Source organism: Mandrillus leucophaeus, unplaced genomic scaffold, assembly GCF_000951045.1.
Source record: "Mandrillus leucophaeus isolate KB7577 unplaced genomic scaffold, Mleu.le_1.0 Scaffold407, whole genome shotgun sequence".
Taxonomy (NCBI): domain Eukaryota; kingdom Metazoa; phylum Chordata; class Mammalia; order Primates; family Cercopithecidae; genus Mandrillus; species Mandrillus leucophaeus.
This window is the reverse complement of record NW_012104332.1, coordinates 345,219-369,821: the sequence shown is the minus strand read 5'-3', so window position 1 is coordinate 369,821 and position 24,603 is coordinate 345,219. Positions and strand designations below refer to the sequence as shown.

At 45.0% G+C, this 24,603-nt stretch overlaps 1 protein-coding gene across 1 annotated transcript in view; it reads left to right on the top strand.

Annotated features, from left to right (window-relative positions):
• Window positions 1–2,901: 2,901 nt before the first annotated feature.
• The window catches only part of LHFPL2 (lipoma HMGIC fusion partner-like 2), a 286,468-nt gene continuing 264,766 nt past the window's right edge, over window positions 2,902–24,603 (top strand). Inside the window, exons 1-3 of the mRNA XM_011992191.1 lie at window positions 2,902–2,984; window positions 4,945–5,151; window positions 6,117–6,224. The gene's annotated coding sequence lies outside the window, so the exon portion shown is untranslated. The remainder of the gene's footprint in view (window positions 2,985–4,944; window positions 5,152–6,116; window positions 6,225–24,603) is intronic.

The following is a 24,603-nucleotide window of genomic DNA, read 5'->3' as shown; positions in this document are numbered from 1 at the left end:
AAAAAAAAAATTAGTCGGGCGTGGTGGTACATGCCTGTGGTCCCAGCTATTTGGGAGGCTGAGGTGGGAGGATCACCTGAGCCTGGGAGGTCGAGACTGCAGTGAGGCGGGATTACATCACTGCACTCCAACAGCCTGGACGACAGAGCAAGACTCCATCTCAAAAAAATAAGAAAAAATAAAAGGTTACTTGTTGGGGCTTCATCATAGGGCATCTGGTTTTCCTTGGTTCTTAGGCCACAGCATGAATGAAAGTGTTTGCTTTAACTCATACAGGTGATGGAAATATGGGGCCCCCACATCCAGGACTGCAGGACAAGGAGAAGGGTTCGTCTCAGTGGGACCTGCAGTTGTATCACTGAGGTCCACAGATGCTCCTTACCCACCCAAAAAAAGCAGCTGCAGCGCCACAGGCAGCCAGGGCCAGGGGGATGCCCGGCGATCTCAGTGGTTCTGCAGCCCCCCAGCAACCGCTCCCAGCCCTACCTCAGACCGCTGGGGCTCACACAGGCCCTTTCATCGGTGGGGGTCTTACCATGGTGCCTTTCCTTAAAGCGATACTCTTTACTTATTCTAGTACTTTAAAGGAATGCTTTTTTATTACCATGATAAAGGAAATACCTCTACCATCGATAATCACAAAAATACACATAGTGAATATGTATTGTTCTTAAACGTGAACTAGGAACTATTTCCAGCATGGAAGGAAAGAAAGAGAATAAAGAGTGAATCACTTTTCACTGTAATTCAGTGTCAGTAATGTCAGGTGCATGACCTGGCAATGCTGCCCTAGAGACAAGGAAATGTTTCCGGGCAGGCATGCTGGCTCTGATGTGCCCAGGCCCGATGCCTGGTGCTGGGTGGTGCTCCATGGTGACTGGCGACTTCACTTCCCAATGCCCTACTCTCCCCGCCGCCTGCCATTTCCTTCAAGAAGAAACACAGCCACACTTTTTTTTTCTAACAGTTTGTTTTGCTCGTGTGCCTGGAGACCCCAAAGCAACGGAAGAATTCTAAATGAGTTAAATGTATAAACATGATAAGAAATCAACATACACATCCTCTGAGAGACAGTAGAAAATCATAGGATTCAACCAAAGGAAGAAGCCAGGAAAGTCAATAAACAAGTTAGTAGAGATGCAATATACAGAGATGAAATGTTTAGAAGAAATAATACTGAGAGGAGGAAGAAAGAAAGAACACGGAAGTTTCTTGGGTTAAGAAGTTCCCTGATTACATCAGTATACTGTGGGAAGTTAAAAAAAAAAAGAACAAAAGAAGTTCCCTGAGTCAGATTCTGATCCCCTTTCTCTACCTTAATTTCCAAGATTGTGTGAAAGGAAAAGAAAAACTGGAACCCCAATTCACTACACCAGAAGAAAAAAAAACTAAGCTGAAAGCTGACTCATGCAGAAACTGCCTTTCCTTCTGTTCCTAAGCAGATAAAGCTCAGCTACAGATAAAAGGTTAAATATCTCCACAGGTTCACCTTATCGGTAAATGCCCATTTACTGAGCTTGAGACGAATGCATAACTGACTATTGCCCTACCTGATCCTTTTCTCTTGCAACATGTGGATTTCCATACCCTCCCTCTTTCTTCTCCAGCCTGCTTTCCCCTTTAGTTTTTGTTTTTTTGTGTGTGTTTTTTTAGACAGGATCTTGCTCTGTCACCGAGGCTGGAGTGCAGTGACACGATTTCGGCTCACTACAACCTCTGCCTCCCAGATTCAAGCGATTCTCATGCCTCAGCCTCCTGAGTAGCTGGGATTACAGGTGTGCACCACCACGCCCAGCTAATTTTTGTATTTTTAGTAGAGATGGAGGGGTTTCACCATGTTAGCCAGGCTGGTCTCAAACCCCTGACCTCGGATGAGCCACCTGCCTCAGCCTCTCAAAGTGCTGGGATTACAGGTGTGAGCCACTGCACCTGGCTTCCTCTTTAAATATTGAAGCCCTCTCTCAAAATTATCTTTGGAGAAAGGCACAAACCACAGATCATTTCTTTGATTCCGTGCCTTTTGCTTCTGGGCATGTCCTTAACCTTGGCAAAATAAACTTCGAAATTGATTGAGGCCTGTCTCAGATACTTTTTGGTTTACAATTATAATCTATGGTCCCCTGGACCATAAGGGCCCTCCGTATACCCCAGGAAACTCAGTGTTACTAATGCCTAGAAACTGCTTCTTTTCTGCCTCATCAACAAGCCCATAGCCCCTGGGTGCCCACGTGGCCTCCCCTGGCCCCAGTTCACCAGAACCTCTTTGGAGTCTGTGGTTTAGCTCATCAGATGTGCCATATCTTGCTAATTACAGGAACAAAGTAAGGAACTAACCTTTACTGAGGACACATTATCGGCCAGACAATATTGACTCTTACAGTGGCCACTAAACTCTTCACAGTAATATCTACTCTTTAGATAAATGTTTTTGCCATTTTAGAAATTATGTTGTGTGAAGTCGCTCGGCCAGTAGCGTTGGAATTGGAGCCCAGGCTCAAAGCTCTTAACTCAAAACCCCGCTCTGTTCTCCTGCGAATGGATGGACCCCTAGCCCTTGGCTCCCGTCCCTTCCCTTTGACCTGCCCCTCAAAGGACTGAGGATAATTTGTAGGAAATCCTGTTCAAGCAGTCAATGATCCAGGGAATCTGCGGTGAGTGATGGTCAAAGCTAGAGTTGAAGAAGAACACCAGCATGACAGACGCATGTGAGGAGTGGGGGCAGGAAACCAGGGAGGGACTGGTACAGCTGTTCAGCCAAGAAGCAGCAACAACTAAAGAGGTAGTAGGATGAAATGCTAATTAGTGGCTTCTGGGATTTTACAAATTTCTTTAAGTTTAGTGATGTTTTTCATATACTTCACATGAAAATTGCCTCCCCGTACACAGGTCGCAGAAGTTGGTGGCCATCTGTGCCATCTTCCCAGTGAACTTGCAGACAAAACCAACAGCACAACGCTGATGTGAAGAACAGATACAATTTACAGGTGGGTTCTTAAAGTATCACTATAGCTTCTGATGAGAGTGCTGGCTTGAAAATGGAATGAATGTTGTATCTAGTTCTATGACCAGTTGACATCAGCTGTTATTTAATCTTTAGTTATAGCCAGGTACCATCTTGCTGAATTCTGGAGGAGGAGGTGATTTCTACTAGCAACATAGACTGTTCTCTTGGGTACAAAGTCAATAGGTCCTTCACATTCTATGGTTAGGGCTCTGAGGTGTAGAGTGACAAATACTTCAGATACAAAGAATATTTCTGAAAGTTCTGTTTGTAATGATTTATTTTTGGGGATTGGGATGAACAAAAGTGTCAGCCTGGATATGTGGACTTTCTTATAAAGAATATTGCTTTGTGAGGATCTCTGTTTTGGGGTGTTTTTTTGTTTGTTTTTTGTTTTTTATTATTATTATAATTTTTTGAGATGGAGTCTTACTCTGTCACCCTGGCTGGAGTGCAGTGGCACGATCTCAGCTCACTGCAATCTCCACCTCCTGAATTCAAGCAATTCTCCTGCCTCAGCCTCCCAAGTAGCTGGGACTACAGGCACACACCACCATGCCTGACTAATTTTTGTATTTTTGGTAAAGACTGGTTTCACCATGTTGGCCAGGCTGGTCTGGTACTCCTGACCTCAGGTGATCCACCTGCCTCGGCCTCCCAAAGTGCTTGGATTACAGGTGTGAGCCACCACACCTGGCCAAGGATCTATCTTTGAAAAGAGGAACAAAAACTGACTATGTTTAGGTTCAGATAGCATGTTTTGGTTTAATATATAAATTAGAGGACTCTCTGTTGGTCAGCACAACCTGGTCAGAAAAATACATTGACACCTAAACTGGCAGCATTGTTGCCCCATGTAGCCAGGACCAGGCTTGGTGGCTCATGCTTGTAATGAGTACTTTGGGAGCCCGAGGCTGGCAGATCACTTGAGGTCAGGAGTTCAAAACCAGCCTGGCGAACATAGCAAAACCACATCTCTACTAAAAATACAAAAATTAGTTAGGTGTGGTGGTACATGCCTGTAATGCCAGTGACTCAGGAAGCTGAGGAAGGAAAATCATTTGAACCCGGGAGATGGAGGTTGTAGTGAGCTGAGATCGTGCCACTGCACTCTAGCCTGGGCGACAGAGAGACTTTGTCTCAAAAAAAAAAAAAAAAAGTTAAGTAGCTAAGCCAGAGTCATTATGTCCACCATTCCTCTTACTGGTTGGGATGAGGCAAGTCCCTGCTTCTCAGGCAACAGTCTTGGGGAGTCATCTCCTGAAGACTGGATCTGACTGGGACTGCTGTGGGCTTCTACTGATGGTGCTTTTAGAATATGTCATCCCAGCCAGGCGCGGTGGCTCATGCCTGTAATTCTAGCACTTTGGAAGGCCAAGGTGGGTGGATCATGAGGTCAGGAGATCGAGACCATCCTGCCCAATATGGTGAAACCCCATGTCTACTAAAAATGCAAAAATTAGCTAGGCGTGGTGGCAGGTGCCTGTAGTCCCAGCTACTCATGAGGCAGGAGAATCACTTGAACCTGGAGGCAGAGGTTGCAGTGAGCCGAGATCGCGCCACTGCACTCCAGTCTGGATGACAGAGTGAGACTCTGTCTCAAAAAAAAAAAAAAAAAGAAAAGAAAAGAAAAGAAAGAATATGTCATCCCAGTGATCACCCCAGTCCAAACCATCTAGTTACTAAGCAGAGCCAAGTCAGGTCCGGCTAACCCATCCCCAGATAGGGGGAGACAGCCTCTCTTGGGACAGGGATGGCACTGTGCAGTGAGCAGTGGGTGCCATTAGTCCTTCCCCTTGTTACTAAGGTTTTATCCATAACATCATCAGTGAGTGGAGATTGACCTTACTTTTTCCAGAGCTTGTTATTATACAATTTTAAGATTCTTGCTGGATTGACAGACTTTAAAATGGTGTGTTAATTTGTGTTTCTTTTACTGCCAGATGTTTATACTTTTCCATGTGTTTATTGGCCCCCATGGCTCTTTCCTGAGTGGCCTGAGCAGCCCTCTCACCCAATCTCCTGGGCCCCAGTAGAGGGAGCAGGAGAGGGTGGGAAGGAGCCCCAGGTGGGAGGAGAGACAAAGGAAAAAACAGCCTGTTTGAACCTGAACCCTCGTCCCAGGCTGGCTACCAGTCCTCCTGTTCCAGGTGGGCACTCTGAGCGCACAGCTATCTCTGATTTCTATTTTGTGTCTGGAATTGTGGCAGGAGATGAGGAAAAAAGAAGAGGTAGCCAGAGAATAGGCAAGGTCCTTTTCCTTTCTGTGGACAGAACCAAAGTGAGACTTGTGAGCACACTGGAAAAGCTCCCCATTTGGCGCTCCTTCAAAGTGATGTTCTTTTTTTTTTTTGAGACGGAGTTTCGCCCTGTCGCCTAGGCTGGAGCGCAGTGGCGCAATCTTGGCTCACTGCAACATCTGCCTCCTGGGTTCAAGCAATTCTCCTGTCTCAGCCTTTCTAGTAGCTGGGATTACAGACACACAGCACCACACCCAGCTAACTTTTGTATTTTTAGTAGAGAAGGGGTTTCACCATGTTGGCCAGGCTGATCTCCAACTCCTGACCTCAGGTGATCCACCCACCTCAGTCTCCCAAAGTACTGGGATTACAGGCATGAGCCACTGCACCTGGCCAATGTTCTTTTAATGTTGGGACATTAGTATTGGAATAAGGGCCCTGCTGGGAGGAGCTGGAGAGGGAAGGCCGCTGGGCTCTGCCCAGTCCTTGCCCTATAATCCAAGCACACAGGTCTGGTCCCAATTGGAACACCCTTTGGCAAAAGGAAAGCTCTACAGATAGCTGACTGCCTTTTTTAGAAAGCAATTTAACAACCACTTATTTCTGAGCCCTTGGGACCATCTCACCCTCAGTGCCAAAGGTCTTATTCTACCCGGCCCCACACAGGCTTTCCCTGAGAGGGGTTCTGGGGATCTCTGGGGATGCTGCTTTGAGGACTTCTGGCCCTTCTACTTGGGTTGGCCCATCCCTGAGTCTGGATCAGTTCTGGGAACCCCTGAGCCCCATTTTTTTTTTTTTGAGCAAGGCTCGATGTAGGAGGTCATGCCTTCTGTTCAAACACCTTATTATAATGAAAACTTGCATTCAATCTTTAGCATTTCCTTTTCCAGTATGAATAATCCCAATTTCTTTCATCTGGACTCCTAACCTCCTTCAGCTCTTCCAGTCCGCCAGCACCCTCGTGATTCTGGGCCTTAACATAGGCGAGTTCCTTGGTGCAGTTCATTCTTCTCTTTTCTCTTTGCTTGACTAACTCATCCTTCAGGTTTAAGCTGAAAGGCCCCTTTCCCCGGGAAGGTTTTCCTAACCCCACTGAACTGGAATGGGAGTTCCTGACTCGCACATCTCCCACAGGAGTGGTCATCACACTGTATTGTTAATCAGTAGGAATGGCCAATGTCTGCTTTGTTTCGTGGAATATCTGCCTCACAGCAGGGCTTGGCTTAGGTAATACTAGTAGGATGAGTGTTCAATGTGTTAAATTCCAAGGACCTAACCACCTTCTCATTTTAGGATGACATTTTAGTCCTTGATTTCCCTCTGGTTCTTGCTCCAAACCTTGATGTTCTGCCTGCAGACCCTGCATTCTCAGCCTCCAGGCGACTCCACCCTGCTGCCTGCTCTAGGGAAGTCTGTCTCTGGAGCTTCAAAGGGCTTGTTCTCTGTTAGCTGGGAGGGCTTCAGCGCCTTCGCCAAATCAGGGCCAACTATTACACTATCCAGACTCCTCAGGCAAGTTTTGTTTACCCTGGGATCTCCTCCAAGATATAAGCTTATGGCTTCAAACACTTTTTACGGTCTCCAGATTTGAACAGACTCAGATTTTTCCCCTTCATCTTCCAATCCTTCCCTAAGATTTTCCCCCTTCATTTGTTCATGCTTTTTTACAAATGCTTTTCCATGTGTGACTTCCCTGCAGAAAACTGGCTTCATCGCTTATACTTGGTGCTGAGACTAGTCTTGCAAATGCCGAGGACTAGTTACAAAGGGCAGGTGACGTGCTTCCTGATGCTGTTTAGTTATCAATCCATATTTACAGAGGCGTTCCTTCTTCCACAGGGTGGGCGTGGGTGTTCTTTTGATTTAGACACAATGAAGATAAACTAGTGGTTTCCTTAAGGAAAGTGAAGTTGGAAAAAAAAATGTAAGGCAGGAGTTGAGGTTAAAGGAGATACAAGCTTGGTCTCTTATGTATAGACTAAGATAGTTTGAGTCTTGGTGGTCACAGAGGACAAACTCTTCTTGGCACCTCCCTTACCTTCCTTTTCAGAAACTTCCGATTGCTTCTGGGTTCTGTGGCTCAACAAATCCCCCCCCGTTATCCTTGTCTCCTGCATACTCTGCTGGCTCCAGTTAGTCCTTGCCTCCATCTTAGCTGAGAGGCATTTAAAGTGTACCGCCTCCCTGGATGCTGGCAGAGGTTCCTCGTTATCCCAATATTCAGTATCTAAGCCCCAAAGTCATAAGGTGGCATGGGGAAGCAGAAGTTGTTACAACACAGTGTTGACTGATGAACTTACCTGCCATTTATAAAAGGTATCCAAATGCAAACACCCCATCCTTGCTAAACTTGCCTCCTCCCTCTAGCCAGCCGCCTCATGCTCCTTGTCAGCCCTCCTCCCCCTGATTTCCCAGTGCTGTAGCAATACAGAAATACGATGCAAAGCAAATGCACTTTCATGCAGTGGGCAGTGAAGTTAGAGAACTACTCAATCATGGGTAAGCCCGTGGACAAAGAAGGATCTGGCAGAATTAGAACAGCTAACAGAGAGAGAAAATTGACAAGGATGTGACACAAAAACCTCTTCAAAAGAAGGTGATTTGAATATCAAAGGTGGAAGAGAGGCCCTCAGGAAATTATGAAACTCTTGAAAGTTTTTGCAAAAATATTCCTCTTCATCTTCCTGCCTTTGAATGTAAAATAAAGGAAAACATAATGTGTTACCATATCATTTTATCAAACAGCTAAAGCCCCATATAATTGACTTATTCTTTTTTCAGTCTCAGAATTGTGTGCAATCACATATACCATATCTGTTTTATAAAATAGATAAAATAAATGTATTTTTATGATTTTGAGTTTTGTTCAGAGATAAGGTTCCAATGTAACCCCTTTTTTCCTATTTACTATGACATTTTAGATGAGGTTGCAGGTAGGGAGGGATGTGAGACTGAAGGCAGGTCTAAGGAAGGAGGAAGAGAATTTTAAGCAGAAGAAACAGCTAACAGGATATGGAATGGAACTTATCCTATTATCTCAGGTGTTGGCCAAAACTTCAAAGTTGGAATCAGTGGGTGATAAGCACTCCTACATTCTAAAGAGAGGTGCTAAAAGAATCCCACTGGACTTGCTAACGATAGGCTAAAGGTTCATGGAGAGTTCCTTGAAGGGAATTTGTAAGAGGAGCAAGCTTTGCTTTTTCCTTCCTTTCCCATGGGGAAGGGGATCCCCTCCCCCAAAGCAAGCAAAGAGGGGGCCCAAGAGAACCTCGGGTTTAGGGAGATTCTTGCAAGGAGAGACAAACTTTCATTTCATAGATAGAAGCTTGTTGAGTGGTGAAAACATTTCAGCCCACATAGTGCTGCTACCAGAGTTGCAAATGCCAAAGGTCTTGGGAGAGCCTGCCATGTGTCCCCTGGAGTCTGGGGGCATGATGACTGGCACCTGGCTCTCGAGAGCTCTGAAAGCAGGAGCTAGGTGGAGCCAGGTGGCAGGGTAAGAAGACAGAGGGCAACTGGGTAGCAGGATGCCATTTGAAAGTGTCAAAAGGCAAATTACAACACATTTAGTTTAAAGATCTACTTGGCTTTTATTAGTGAGTCTAGAAGTGGGCAACATCTCATTCAATAAAATACAATGAGTGTTCTGTTGAGCTGAGCAGAAGAGGTTAACTTTATAGACAGAAAAGGGCTGAAGAGAGCAGAAATGGGGAACAAAAAGCGGATTGGTTAGCATCAGGCTGCTGTCAGTTACTTTCCTTGGAAGGATTAAAGCAGAGGGGACTTCCTTGTCACATCAGCTAAAACTGGCCTGTTTGGGGATTTGGCTATAATCTCTCCTGGTTTCCCAGAAGGTCAGATAAACAGCAACATTTGGTGATGTGGAACTTTAGCAGGAGTGTTTCCATTTTGGTCTGATCTGTTGGAGTCTAGCATAGCAGCTCAGTCCAAATCAGTGGCCTCCTATAAGTTTTACTTAACAAAAGGTTAAGGGTGAGTGGGTTTCCATGGCCCAGTGACAGCCAGAGGTATTAAAGAGAGCTACCTGTTGGGGCATAAGATCCCAGCAAAGAGGAACTCAGAGATAGAAGGCATAGGGCCCAGTGCAAGAAGTCCCTGTGCTGGGAGAAGGTATCTCATATTGAAGTCTCATCAATATGTCCTAAAAAGAGTTGGGCTTAGAGTGCACAGGACACCAAACACTCAGGCAAAGCCACAAACTGCTCATGGTGCTCTCTGCCCCTTCCCTCTCATTCCTCCTCATCTTCTCAGTCCTGGGGAATCCTGAAGGGTGAGAGGGGAAGGGGAAGAGGCTGGGGAGAGGGCTGTGAGAAGATTAAACGACAGAAGGAGGCCAGGTGTGGTGGCTCACGCCTGTAATCCCAGCACTTTGGGAGGCCAAGGCGGGCAGATCACCTGAGGCCGGGAGTTCGACACCAGCCTGGCCAACATGGAGAAACCCCGTCTCTATTAAAAATACAAAATTTACCAGGTGTGGTGGTGCATGCCTGTAATCCCAGCTACTTGGGTGGCTGAGGCAGGAAAATCACTTGAACCCAGAAGGCAGAGGTTGCGGTGAGCCGAGATCGCGCCTTTGCACTCCAGCCTGGACAACAAGAGCAAAACTCTGTCTCAAAAAAAAAAAAAAAATGACAGAACACGTCATGCTGCCTTCTCCAGTGAACAGCAGACTGAGCTGGATAGAGGGAAGAAAGTTAAATTGGGTATGAGATTTAAGTTGGGTTTAGACTGGACCTTTTATTTATTTATTATTTTTTTTATTTATTTATTTTTTTAATTTATTTTATTTTATTTTTTTTTTGAGACAGAGTCTTGCTCTGTCACTGAGTGCAGGGGTGTGATCTTGCCTTACTGCAACCTCCACCTCCTGGGTTCAATCGATTCTCCTGCCTCAGCTTCCTGAGCAGCTGGGACTATAGGCATGTGCCACCACACCCAGATAATTTTTGTATTTTTAGTAGAGACAGGGTTTCATCATATTGGCCAGGCTGGTCTCAAACGCCTGACCTCAGGTGATCCACCTGCCTCAGCCTCCCAAAGTGCTGAGATTACAGGCGTAAGACACATCCCCAGCCTAGACTGGACCTTTTCATATCCCAAGTGAGACTGTTCGGATGTCTGAAAGTGATCAAAGTCTTGGCATTTGCCTGGAGAAGTCACCAAAGAGCAAGAAAGGAGAACTAGACAGAGCCCATTTGAAGACAATGGTGGGAGAGAAAAATAAATGGAATCTTACCAACTTCAGTTTGCTCAATAAACTGGTGATGTGTTTGAGGAAGCGCAATATTCCCATTTGCAACCAGAGGCTTTTTCCATTTCACATGCCCAGTTTCTTTTGGATGTTTATACCCAAGACAGGGCTCCTGCCCTCAAGCAATGCCCAGTCTAGGGAGAAAACTGGAAAGGGGACAAGTGACATTGTTATGTCGGGAAAGTACAGCCTACTATACAACAGAGGAGAGGACTACCAATCCAATCTTGGGACCAGCGAGACTTCCAAGGAGGTAACATCTTGACTACCTTTTTAAGGACAAGCAAGTGCAACCAGCAAAAGGGCAGCAGTGGAATGGGGGAGTAAAGATAGTTGCAGAAGGAATGGAAAGAGAGAAGGGAGGAGTTTGGGGAGTTTTGATTAATTGACTTTTAGATGTGTTGATCATGCAACAAGATGTGGCCTGGAGGTCAGAAGCCCTGTTCTTATGCTTGAGATTGTACTATCACCCACATGCAGTGTTTGGAGCCCTAGGGTTTGATCAGATATCTTAGAACAAGTACGTGTAGAAAAAAAGGCCAGGCACAGTGGCTCACTCCTGTAATCCCAGCACTTTGGGAAGCCAAGGCAGGTGGATCGCTTGAGGTCAGGAGTTTAAGACCAGCCTGGCCAACATGGTGAAACCCCGTCTCTACTAAAAACAACAACAACAACAAAAAATTAGCCAGGCATGGTGGCAGGCACCTATAATCCCAGTTATTCAGAGGTTGAGGCAGGAGAAGTGCTTGAACCCCGTAGGCAAAGGTTGTAGTGAGCCGAGATTGTGCCACTGCACTCCAGACTGGGTGACATAGTAAGACTCCATCTCAAAAAAAAAAAGAACAAGTATAGAAGAGGCTGTGGATGCCAGTTGGTCAGATAGGTTGCCTTGGAGAATGCCCGCTCCAAGAACTTCAACACCTAAAGAGTTCTAGGATCCTGGGGAAGATAACTTTGTAAAGAATGCAACCAGGCAAAGGAAGCCCCCAAGGAATGGATGTTTTAGGGCTTTAGCCCCTGACCTCAGTGCAGAGCCTTGTCCCTGGGTCACTGGGTTTAACTAAAGGAACGACTCTGGCCCATAATAGGCAGATCTGAGACAGATCCAGCAGACTGAGTGGCCACCTATTCCATGTCCTCATAGGCCCAGATGCAAATCTCAGCTCTGTTTTATCCATTAAAGAGGCAAGGTGAGCTCTAGAAACTGCATGGCCAAAAAAAAGATAAGAATAAGGAAATAAATTGGGGTTTGTTCTGGTGACTGGAGCATTGCTGGTGGAAACTGCACCTTTAGGACACGTGCTTTCCCAGTAGGGGCAGCCCCAGGCTGATTCACTAGACCACTCACCTGGGGAGAGCTGAACCCCCAAAGTCAGGTCCAAGAGGAAGAAAGCGCCAACTCCAAGTCCTTTGGCTCAAGAAACGCCATTGACTGCGAACCAACTGTGTGCCAAGCAGCTTTCTCCTAAGAGCTGAAGAAACAGCAGTTCTCCTAGAGGCCAAGAGGAATCCCCAATGTTTGAGAAGTGGATGGCAGAGGATCAATGAGACACAACAGTTGGAGAAGTGGGAGAAACAATAGGAGAGAAAGTTCCCATAGAAGCTGAGGAAGAGGTTTAGAAAACATTGATTAATAGAAGAATGAAAAAGTGCCCATTGGTTTTGGTGAGGGGTGCCCACTAGTCACTTTGACAAAACCAGTTCCAGTGCAGTGATGGATTCAGGAGCTAGGCTGAAGTGAGCTCAAGTAGGAAGGGACTAAGCAACTGCAGGTAAGGAGTAGAGACCACCCTTCCAGAAGGCTGACTGTGAAGAGGAGATTGAATGCAGAAAAGGAAGTACCTATAGGGACATAGTGCCATGAAGGAGGAAGTTGCTCTTTTTTTAAGTTGGGAGATAGTAGAGCATGTTTGAATGATAATAAGGAAGAGGAAAGGAGAGGCTGAGAATGTGAACAAATGAGGCATGACTGATGGAATAAGAACCGACAAAGTAGGAAGGGATGGTTCCAGAAGAGCACAGGTGTTGCACAGGTGGAAGAATTAGCCTGGGGTGAGGACAGGAGCAGGCTTTCACTAAGCTATGGAAAAAGCAAGGTGCTCAGGAGCTAGGTGAGGATATAGACAGGTGCTTAATGGAGGGCCAGAAAAGTTAAGGCTTGTTGGCTTCCTCGTGGGTGAGGAAAAATGGTGAATGATGCATCAACAAAAAAGAATTTTGTGGCTTCAAATTATGTGTATAAAGATCTCATTTAATCCTCACAACAATCCAAGTGAGTCTTCCGGTTCCAAATCTAGGTTATCCTCCAAATTCTCCATTGTTCTCAGCTACGCTGACCTGGCACTTTTTTCTCCTGTAACTCTACATACTGGAACTCCCTCAAACTAACCCTTCCCCAGATATTGGCCCAAGACAACTCATAAGTCTCTCTTACAGGATGCTATGCATTCAGTGTGTTTTTCTTCCCCTAAAATTCATGTTGAAGCTTAAGCCCCAGTGCAACAGTATTAAGAGGGGGACATTTAGGACATGATGAGCCATGAGGAGGGCTCTGCCCTCATAAGTGAGACTAGCGATTATTCAAATGCTGGAGGGAACTAGCTAGGCCCTTTTCGCACTTTCATTTATTTGCCATGTGAGGACACAGCGTGAGTTTCCTTCAAAGGACGAAGCAACAAGTCAATGTCTTGGAAGCAGAGACTGGGCCTCACCAGACACCGAACCTGCTGGCACCTTGATCTTGAACATTCAACCTCCAAAACTGTGAGAAATAAATTTCTGTTCTTTATAAATTACCCAGTCTTGGGTATGTTGTTCTAGCAGCACAAACAGACTAAGACACAGCTGCTGCCCTTGAGGGAATTCAAGCAACAGTTGGTTCTTTCTCTTCTTATTTCTGTGCCTCAAATGTCCCTGCCATCCAGCAACAACCAGTTCCAGCATAGCCTGCCAGTTCTGGTTATCAGTCCTTCTCTGACCTGTTGCATGAAAAGATGTTAACCAAATGCAGACCTACCTTAGGCGCATGGTACCAACTCTTGGCTGTAGCCAAGGGCTATTCCCTGCCTTAATGGGGGTTCAACTGGTGGTGATTTGTATTGAGAACACTTGATCAGTTATCCTCTTACATTTCTTTCTTTCTTTTATTTTATTTTATTTATTTATTCATTTTTGAGACAGAGTCTCACTCTGTCGCCCAGGCTGGAGTGCGGTGGTGCGATCTTGGCTCACTGCAACCTCCGCCCCCTGGGTTCAAGTGATTCTCCTGCCTCAGCCTCCCAACTAGCTAGGGCTACAGGTGCATGCCACCACACCCTGCTTAATTTTTCTGGTATTTTTGGTAGAGACAGGGTTTCACCATGTTGGCCAGGATGGTCTCTATCTCTTGACCTCGTGATCCACCCGCCTCGGCCTCCCAAAGTGCTGGGGTTACAGGTGTGAGCCACCGTGCCCAGCCTCCTCTTATGTTTCTTATACGCACTTAATACCCAAAGGAATATTGGGTGTTACTCCCCATGCACCATGGGGCTCTCTGATTCCCAGCTGTCATTGGCCCCATAGCCTTTCTCCTGGACTTTTCCATTCCCAGGTAGCATCATTACAATGTATTTAAAGTGGGATGAAGGTCCCATGGTTATTAGTTCACGAGGTGAAAGAGGGGAGAAGGGCAAGCTTAAAGTTGCAAAAAGAGTGTGAAAGGCAGAAAATTGAATGGGTTCAAGGAAGCAAACTTGTGACTATCAAGTCAGGTAACATTTTTCTGCTTTTGTTCAAGTTGTCTTCAAGGCCACTCTGCAAGAGGAACTTTGAGAATACTTTGAGTGATAATAGCATCATGTGAATAAAACTCACATTTACTTGGGTGATACACTCTAATGTGTTTGTTGAAAAAGGTTTGTTATTGTTGGTCCTAATGTATGCAGTCTTTCAAACAGTGCTCTGTTAAAATGAGGTTCTTCTAGCTGAACTAGAAAGGTATTTTTTTTTAAATGTGCACCCAGGATTCAACTTTGTGCTAAGTATGGTTAAAGTTTCCAGTCCAGCAGAAGAGTGAAGCTTTTTGACATTGTGAATCAACAATGTGGTTAAAGGTCATAGGTTTTAAAAATCTGACACAGTTTAAGTTTGACTCATACATTCAAGAGGCAAATCTTTTTGACTCCAAGGTGAAGGTGAAACTGCCTTTGCTGCTAGGGCAGCTCCAGAAAGGAAAATCACTTTTGTTTCGAAGGCAGCTGTTTTTCTAGGTGCTATCCTTTCATTTAAACCAAATGGATTCATTATGCACTGAGCAACCAACAAAATAAAAGCACGGATACTATTTCCCATCGAGGAAACTGTCCAGGACAATTGTTCTGGAGACTCCTGATCACCTGCTATCCCTTCTTTCACTTTCCATCTATCTCAGGGGCCAACCCAGGTTATTTCGCCTTATCCCAGGCTCCATGTGAAGCATACTGAACACAGAATTGGACTTCTTCAGGCTTGACCCTTGGTGCTAGTTAACCCCAGGCATGATGGACACACACCCCCAGCCTTCTGGCTGTTTCAGAGAGCACCTCTCAGCATCTCCACAAGACTAGACTGAGCCTCTCTAGAGAACAACCAGTAACTCTCATCGTCTGTAACTCCCGGGCTGGCCACAAGGCCTTGTACCAACAGGTGAGTTGTAGCAGGGAATCTTCTCCAAAAACGTCGATGTTATAATTTGCTGTTTTTCTTTCTGAAGATGTTTCCCTAAAGAAGCCCTTCTGAATGCCATGGTGTGTTGGGCATATGTCTTTGTATCATGACTTTCACAGCAAAATCTAGTACAGGCTTATTTTATATTTCCTAAGCCCCTAGTGGATATGAGTCATCCCAAGTGTATCAGAGTCTCCTAATCCCGCTCATCCAGAGCCCTACCCAGCTTCAGGATGGAAACCAGCGCCTCCCAGTCCCCATCTGGATGGTGTCAACAACTCCTTCCTTTCATGAAAACCACATGTGAACATAGGTTTGGGGGTTTTTTCTATTGGTTTTGGAAGAAAAGAAACACATGCAGGATAAGGGCACAGTCATGTTGTCAGAGTGATGACTCGGCTTCTGGCAAACACTTGGTCTCATGGGAGGCAGAGAAGAGAAGCTTTGGTAAAAATTAGCTCAGAGATTTTCCTTTCTGTAAACACAACCTGAAAAGATGCAAACCAGCCGAGTGGGCAGAGTCCTTGCCTGTCGCAAGTGCAGGTGTTTGTGGTATCAAAGGAAGTTTACTTAGAGCCATTTGAACTTAGGTTTCCTGTGAATGAATGGGCAAGCACGTGAGTAGAGAAGACTTGGATGGAACTGGGCTTTCTTCATGTCTTCAGCCCAGTAGAAACCACTGCCCTCTACAGAAAACAGTGAGACACTGTTTGGAAGATAGGGCTGGGGGCTGGAAGAACTCTCTCACAGCAAAGCTCCGGGTGTACCTTGGATTGAAATATGATTTCAAAAGCAGTTCATCCCTGGGACAAGTGTTAAGACTTGCCTTACATTTCAGAGGTTCTTGGACAGCAAGATTTTCTTCTCCAAAATTATGATGCAAATAATTCAAAGTATACAGCATGGTGGCTCAGGCAGCCCTGCCTTGATAACATAGAGCTAGTAGATCACTGTTTTTATTTATAACTTTAATAAGCAAGGCTCTTCATTAGGTGTTATATTCTATGGCTGTTTTCTCTACAGAATATAGACTAAGAGATGAACATACGTCCCTATACATAATATATGGTCCACACTATGTTCAAAAGGGCAAAACTTGTTGTTAGGACTTAAAGATCTATTACATTTATATCTAACCCATGTAATATTCTTTTTCCACCTAAATCAATCGGCACATTCGTTGAGCACCTTCAAGGTGGGCAGTGCCTTCAGGCTGGCATACATAGAGAAGCCTTAGCTGTGGCCTTCACTGTGGGGAAACCTCATTAAGGAGACACCCAGCTGGTGAAATATTAATTAACAGTTCAAGGCAGGATGTGATACGTGCCAAATAAGAAAGGATGGAAAGACCTGGAGAAATTCAATTTAGAGAAAATGGAAGGGCACATGAGAGAACAGGCTTCCTTTTTCCACATGAATATTGAACCTGTCTCCAGAAGGAAGAACTTCGCAGTTTCAGGAAGGATCTCAGCTCATCATTAGAAATAACTTCTAAATTGGGAAAGTCAACACAGTGAGGTTGCCCAAGGCAGGCAAACAGACTGAATCACTGTCTGTTAGGGAAGCAGAAACGGGACTTTCTACATTGAGAAAACTAAATAACCTTTAAAATTGGCTTGAACCTGTGAAATAGTGACAGGAGCATAACTCAATCTGCACCTCCCTGGGGAGCTGGGAGCTCTGCTGGGCCTCAAAAAGTAAGCAGCCTCTAGAGGGGTGGACCCTCTCCTCCCACGTGCTCCCAGACCACTCACCACTTTCACCTACCACCTGTTCCCTGGCAGAGCCCAACACACAGCAAAGCCATCTTTACCGCAACAGAAGCCGGACACTTACTGAGAAGCCAAGATGGATGCATTTGTGGTGTACTTAAGGTCTGTGCAGTTCACTGAATGTAATTTTTCTCTTTAAGAAATGTATAGAATATGGCCGGGCGCAGTGGCTCAAGCCTGTAATCCCAGCACTTTGGGAGGCCGAGACGGGCGGATCACGAGGTCAGGAGATCGAGACCATCCTGGCTAACACGGTGAAACCCCGTCTCTACTAAAAATACAAAAAACTAGCCGGGCGAGGTGGCGGGCGCCTGTAGTCCCAGCTACTTGGGAGCTGAGGCAGGAGAATGGCGTAAACCCGGGAGGCGGAGCTTGCAGTGAGCTGAGATCCGGACACTGCACTCCAGCCTGGGCGACAGAGCAAGACTCTGTCTCAAAAAAAAAAAAAAAAAAAAGAAATCTATAGAATATGCAGTCTAAAAAGTACTGATGTCTGTAGCTTACTTTAAATTGTAGCAAACAATAAGATGGATTATGGATAAGAGATAAGTAATCTAGGTGGTAGGTATATGGGTATTCACTGTACAATCTTTGGCTTTTTCGTATATTTGAAATTTTTAATAATATGTTGGGGAGAAAATCCATTTAGCTCCATCTGTTGAAGAGCACAAATGGCTTTTGGCTCCTGCATATTTGGAACACCACAGAACATAATAATGTAGGTTTCTTGAGTTCTCACTGTTCCCTAAGCACCTTATGTAACCTGTCTCATTTATCCTCACAACCACCTGTGAAGTAAATATCATCCTCTTCACTTCGTAGATGGAAAGCCAAGGCACAGAGAACACAAAACATTTGTCCAGAGTCATGCAGGTGGTAAATGTCAAGGTCAGGATTTGAACTCAGGTTCTAACTGACTCCAGAACCCAAAGCTGGGACTCCCGCACCACTCTTTGGACCCACATATGGATGTCATGGCTTTGCCTCGGGGAGAAGGCACTTGTTGTTGGGGGAAGGTGGGGGGATGACTGCATGGTAGCGCTTACATCGCTTCTAAAGGGTTTCAGATGGGTTTGGTTCTTCAATTGTTCTGTAATTGTTAATGGACACCTGGACGACCACCTGCAAGTTCTGTCCTGGTTTCATCTCCCCGCCCCTTTTGTTTTTCATTTTAAGCAAGTGTATTTAAACAAGATGACTTGGAGGGACAGCTATCTAGGACTTACTTATTTTAGAGTAATCTATCCCTACTTAAAGACAGACTGCCCTACATATAATGGCTGCATACAAAAATGTTGCAAGATCGTCCTTGCTTTTACAATGATAAATGAAAAACATAATTCTCCAATTGAACAAGGTATGCTAGAATTTTTTACATTGTTTTTGTTGTTGTTAAACAGTGAGAGCGAAATAACTTCCTGGAATATAAAGAGCTGAATCAGCATGCCACAATGGAGGAAAGTGACATTTTCACAGAACCGTTAATTTTTCCCGGCCATCGCCATCTGATGTTGATCGAAACATATCATTGGCCATTTAGCTTTTTAAAAATGTGATAGCTTGTGCACACATACCAGTTACTTTAGGTACAGTTATGCATCACTTAACAGAGATACATTATGAGAAATGTTCAATGATTTTGTTGTTGTGTGAACATTGTAGAGTGTACTTACATTAACCTAGATGGTATAGCCTACTACACACCTAGGCTGTATGGTATAGCCTATCATTCCTAGGCTACAAATCTGTATGGTACAGAATACTGTAGGCAACTGTAACACAATGGTAAATATTTATGTATCTAAGCATAGAAAATATGCAGTAAACATATGTATAATAGGCGGGACATGGTGGCTCATGCCTGTAATCCTAGCATTTTGGGAGGCCGAGGTGGAGGGGGAGGGGATCATCTGAGGTTGGGAATTCAAGACCAGCCTGAGCAACATAGCAAAACCCCATCTCTACTAAAAATACAAAAATTAGCCGGGTGTGGCGGCATGCCTGTAATCCCAGCTACTTGGGAGGCTGAGGCACAAGAATTGCTTGAACCTGGGAGACGGAGGTTGCGGTGAACCAAGACTGTGCCACTGCACTCCAGCCTGGGCATCAGAGCGAGACTCTGTCTCAAAAAAGAAAAAAAAAAATGTATAATATGTATTCTAGTTAGGGGACCACTGTTGTATATGCATGCATAGACATTGTTGACTGAAACACGGCACACCCAACACATGACTATACAATAAAGCGATAGGGAAGGGGAAAATGGAAGACTGGAAAAACTGTTGTAGTCATCAGGATGTGGTGGAAGCAAGTTGTTTTCTCATTGAGAACGTATTCTTGGTCTCTAGGAACAGAAATCTGGAATAACGTAGCAGGCTCCCTTTTCAGTAGGTACTTTCTGTCTGATGCTGGACCCCATCAATTGTATCTTCATCCTCCATGTGCAACTGTGCAGGTGTGTCTGTTTGATTGATTGGCTGCCTGTCAAATCAGAATCTGCTCTGCTCACTGGCAAACTCTGTCATTCACAATAGGCTTTCATTAGCTTACTAAGTGGTGTATGGCTCTTAACCTTAAACTGTACCACAAAACCATCCTGCCTGCCACCTTCAAATTCATATGATTGTTGTTTTCAGTCTTGACTCCTGCCGTAGGCTTTTTGTCATCCTTGATGAGTGCAGGAGTGTCCTTAGCTGCTGCAGCTTCTCAGAAGAGGTCCTAGGTCCCTGTTGAATGAGTTTGATCTCCTATTGCCCCATGGAGTTGCTTCCAGTCATTTGTTGAATGTCTGAAATATGAACAACACTCTGAATCAGGTCCCTGAGGTCGTTTGCATCTCCCCCATAGTTTGCAAAAAGAAAAAAAAAAATCATGGATGATATAATACTCTCACCCCTCCTGTTAAATTTCAAAGTCCCTAAATACTTCTTGACTGTGGTGTGGAGGCTTCCACAATGCCCTGGGGAGCTGGTCAGTGAGCCCTGGGCATTATTTCTCAGAAGGGCCTGGGAATTGTAGCTCAGATCCTGCCCTGCCAGGAGGCACCTACCCCTGCAGGATGCCAATCATCAGTCTCACAAGACTGAACAAATCCCTCCCTCTCCCCACAGGCTGCCTGGATTGCACAACACACCGTTTTGGCCCTAGGAAGGCCATCTCTTTGGTCCTTAGATTCAGCTTTTTGGGGTTTCTATTGTTTATTTCCTCTTCCCTCCACCTTTTAAAAGCAGGTAGTGTCGACTGGATGCAGTGGTTCACATCTGTAATCCCAGCACTTTAGGAGGCCAACGCAAGTGGATCACTTGAGGTCAGGAGTTCAAGACCAGCCTGGCCAACATGGCGAAACCCCATCTCTACTAAAAATACAAAAATTAGCCGGGCGTGGTGGTGTATGTCTGTAGTCCCAGCTACTTGGGAGGCTGAGGCACAAGAATCTCTGGAACCTGGGAGGTAAAGGTTGCAGTGAGCCGAGATTGCGCCACTGCACTCCAGTCTGGGTGACAGAGTGAGACTCCATCTCAAAAAAAAAAAAAATGAGGTAGTGTGGAGGATAGGCTGCTTCCCAAAACTAGAGAAAAGGAACTATGGCCCTGGAGTCCACCACTTCCCTGGAATAGAGAGCAGGGAAAAAAAATAATTTAAAAGTCCAGAGCCAGGGAGTAGGAAGGAGACTGCACCTCTGGGTCTACCCCACAGATAACCTGGAGGTCAGGCTGTCTGAGGAAGCTCTTGCTTTGTTTAAGTGCCCTGCAGGGACTCTGATCCCAGGGGTCCAACCAGGACCACTGCTCTAATTTTGCTGTGGAAGTGTTTAGACCTTACTAGACCACATGATTTCAGGACAATGGAGTAGGGAGGCTGTGCCTCGGGGCTGAATGCACAGCCTCCCTCATGCTGGACTGGGAGTCCCGAACAGCATCTCCTGCTGAGCTGGGCCTGGCCTTTAGGGCCTTCAAAGCCAAAGTCATGTGGGATCAGAAGGTAACTGCTTTAGAAATATTGGAAGGAATCTTAGCATTGGAAAGACATTCAGCCCAACCCTCTTTCTCTTTTTAAAATGGTAATTATATATAAAATAAAATGGATCATTTTAACTATTTTCTAACTGTAAAATTCAGTGGCATTAAGAACATTCACAACATCATGCAACCATCTCTGCTACTCATTTCCAGAACTTTTTCATTATTCTACACTGAAATTATACCCATTTAACAGTACCCCCTCTCTTGTTAGCAATGAAGAAATCAAAAAGGAAAGGGACTAGCCCAATGCCATGCAGTTGGGACAGGGGTCTACAGTCTTAGGATCCCGTGCTCTGTTCCTTATGCAATCTATCTGATTTCTTAAAATAAGTATTTTCAAATACACACACACATACACACATGCACACACCCCAAGTATTCAATTTCCTGCCCCGGTAGCCACACTTTCAGAAGGACATTGGCGAAGAAGGGTGTATCCAGAAGCAGCCGACAGGATGGTGAAGGACCTGGAAAACTGACCCTTTATAAATGGAAAGAACTGGTGATGGGGATTCAGGACAGTTGGGGATCTTCAGGGGTTTTCAAGTATAGTGTGTAGTGTGGAAGAGAGATTCAACTCACCTAACCTCAAAGGGCAGGACCAGGATGGAGGGTGCAAGTGGCAGCAAGGTCATTTCTATTGGAAACTGGAAGGATGTTTTCATTACTGAGCTAGAGCAGCAGTGATGAGCTCCTGGCTGCTGGAGGTGTGAAGCAGAGCCTAACTGATCACTTGTGCTGGTGTGATGTGGAAGGGATTGATGCAGCTGAGGAAACGCCCCTTCCCACTCTGAGGCTCCTCATGAAGGAGGCAGGAGATGATACCTGAGGCCATAGACTCGCCTACCCCACCTGCACAGTTTACACACTCCCGAGCTGAATGGCGTAGGCCAGGGTCCTGAGACAGAGCTTTGGAAGCATTTGATGGGAAGGTGTTCACAGTTTCAGCTGATAGCACAGCTGGGACACTGCATAGAATGGTTGGACTATGTGCGTTCCAAGCTGCAGGCCATGAAATCAATCACTCAGCAATTTTAAAAAAATAAAATTCAGGCTGGGCACAGTGGCTCACGCCTGTAATCCCACCACTTTGGGAGGCCGAGGCAGGTGGATCACCTGAGGTCAGGAGTTCGAGACCAACCTGACCAATATGGTGAACCCCTGTCTCTACTAAGATAAAAAAATATATATATATCTCCAGGCATGGTGGCACGTGTCTGTAGTCCCAGCTACTTGGGAGGCTGAAGCAGGAGAATCACTTGAACCTGGGAGGCAGAGCTTGCAGTGAGCCGAGATGACACCCCTGCACTCCAGCCTGGGCAACAGAGTGAGACTCCGTCTCAAAAAAATAAAAATAAATAAATATAAAATAAAATTCAACAAACTATATCAGAGTACAACAAATAGGGTAAGGGTAAACACGAACGGGTATTTTTCAAGAAATGCTTTTGATTATATTGTATATATGCGTGTGTACAAAGTCAATGTAAAATGTATGTTTTACTATAGGTTTCATTTTTTTTAACTTAAAGGTTTAAAAAGTTTCTACTGTTTAATGTAAAGCATGGAACAGAAATGCCTGAAGCCTTAGAAATGGGTTACAAGTTGCTAGAGAGCGCACATGCCAGAAGGGAGAGGTGACAGTTTCCTGCCAGGCTGAACAACTCTGTCCACCTGCTTTCTTGGTCCAATCGACTGTGAAGCTCGTGTCTGTGGCACAGCAGTTGGGCCCATGGGATAACTAAGTGCACTGCCTTGGCTGGGAGCACTGCCCAAAACCCCTGCATGCCTGAGGGTCAGACAGAATGGTGCATCTGACATCTTATTAGTCTTCCTTTCTTGCTGAGAGATTGTTGTGAAAATGAATTTTGATCCTCAGAGGGTAACTGGAGAGAAAAGCTGGAGACTGAAAACTAAGTATGAATATAAGCTCTACACACACACACACACACACACACAGAGCACCCACATACCCACACATATGTGCAATTATTTTACTCTCTCAATACCTTAAATCAGGGACTTTGCTCTCCCTGGGACAGGACTGTGCACATGTACTGAACAGACTCCCCTGGCGCTATACTTAAAAAGCAGCTACTAACAAGTTCTAGAGAGGGTTTGGAATAAACAGGCAAGTCGTGAAATGCAACTTTTTGGACCACACTGCACAATAGGATGTCTATAGCAAGACTGAAAAATAATTTTACGTGTGTGTGTGCAGATGATAGATTAGATAGATAGATAGATAGATAGATAGATAGATAGATAGATAGATAGATAGAAAGAGTTTTCCAAACTAAGGGATGCTGCTGCCAGTTCTACAGTGAGTTCTTTCCAGAATGCAGGCTATGGAGAGTGGGTCTGTTTTTGTGTGCCCAACATCCCTTCCTGATTCTGACATCAGCATCCTCCTCCCTCCATTTCCTATGGACAATTGTTCCTGTTAGGCTACCCATTCTAGTAGTGGTTCCAGTGGGACTGTTAATTACAATGTCTTCCTCCATCCCCCTGGCTTCAAAGAATAGTCCATGGGGAAGACAAGAGACCAAAACTGGTCCAGCAAAGGGGTGTGTGTGTGTGTGTGTGTGTGTGTGTGTGTGTGTGTGTGTGTGTATGAACGAATGAAATGGGCAAGAACTCAGTCTTTCCTAATGAATTGCTAAGCTTGGAAGCCAAAAGTTGGAGCTGTCTTTAGCCCCATTTTCTTCTAGCCAGGTGGAGAAAGACTACTGGTGCAAAAAGAGAACAAGAAATCTGGTCCCCAGTGATGTGACCAAACATAGGAGGGTGTGTGTGTGTGTGTGTGTGTGTGTGTGTGTGTGTGTGTGTGTGTGTGGTTTTTGTTTGTCTTTTGTTTAAGCTAGAATAAGTTGGTTTTTGGAATTTATACCTGGGAGAGTTTCTTCAGCCCTTGTATAATAGAATGGGTAAAAAATCCGTGTTCAAATCTTAGAGCCACTTCTTATTAACCGTGTTAAAGATATCTCAGTTGTCCACACCTCAATCTCATCTGTACGAGGAGAGTAATGATACCTATTCCTCAGAGTACTTGTGAGGCTTCAATGAGTTATTTGTATGCAAGTGCCTTGTTTAATGATAAAACGTTGTCTAAATGTTAAACATAATTACTATTTCAAGCACCTTGCTCTTAAAAAAACAAAAGAAGTTCCCTGGTGCACCCTGCCAGTCTATCCACTCTCCCCCACGGAACGACCACTCTGCCCTCTATCATCATAGATTGTTTCAGAAACCTAGATTTGAACCCCAGTGCTGCTCATCGTAACTGATGAATTTAAACCAAGTACTTAATTTCTCTGAGTTGCAGTTTTGTAAATGAAGTAAAATGGGTTGGTTTTTGTTTGTTTGTTTATTTGTTTTGTTTAAAGCCCAGGCTTAATGGCTCACGCTTGCAATCCCAGTACTTCAGGAGGCTGAGGTGGGAGGATGGCCTAAGCCCAGGAGTTTGAGGCTACAGTGAGCTATGATGGTGCAACTACACTTCAGCCTGGATGACAGAGCAAGACCCTGTCTCTAAAAAATACTAAAATAAATAAACTTACATTGGAGAGTTGTTGCAAAGTATGCTAGAGCAGTAACAAGCTTTCTAATAAAG